Raw genomic sequence first — 581 nt, forward strand, 5'->3', positions numbered from 1 at the left:
CTGCCTGCAGACCCCCAGCCCATAGGCACACTGAGGTTCAACAGGCACCCACCTGTGATGTGTGTCTGTGGTGGAAAGTCATCTCAGTGACTTCTTGATAACTGAACATTTTTAAGATTTGTTGATGCTTCTGGGAATGTTGCTGAAACTGATATTGTTATAAAAAAAATTTAGTAGAACAGAATATCAATGACTTATGTTCAGACCTTCTCAGTAGTTGATAATTACCATTTCCACACCTAAGGAATTTTTCACCATCTTCTGCAATACATTGTCCTGGTTTGAGCCAGGATGAAGCCAATTTTTCTTTTACTGATTTTTTTTTCTTCAGTAAGCTTTCTTTTAACTAGCAACAGTGTGTTCTGCTAGGCTGATAAGACAGTGGAATGTTTTTCTAACTACTGAGGCTTCAAGGCCGCACCTGCATTCTGCCAGCTCAGACACTATGGGGAGATCTGTGACCCCCCCCCCGTAGGAGGCTGAGTTAGACAGACAGTAAAATTGGCCAAAGATATTCCATTCCATATATCTACGTAAGCTCAAAGGAAGGTCAGAGATCACAGAAGACAACTTCCTTCCTT

This window comes from Chaetura pelagica, unplaced genomic scaffold, assembly GCF_000747805.2.
Source record: "Chaetura pelagica isolate M959 unplaced genomic scaffold, ChaPel_1.0 scaffold170, whole genome shotgun sequence".
Lineage (NCBI taxonomy): Eukaryota > Metazoa > Chordata > Aves > Apodiformes > Apodidae > Chaetura > Chaetura pelagica.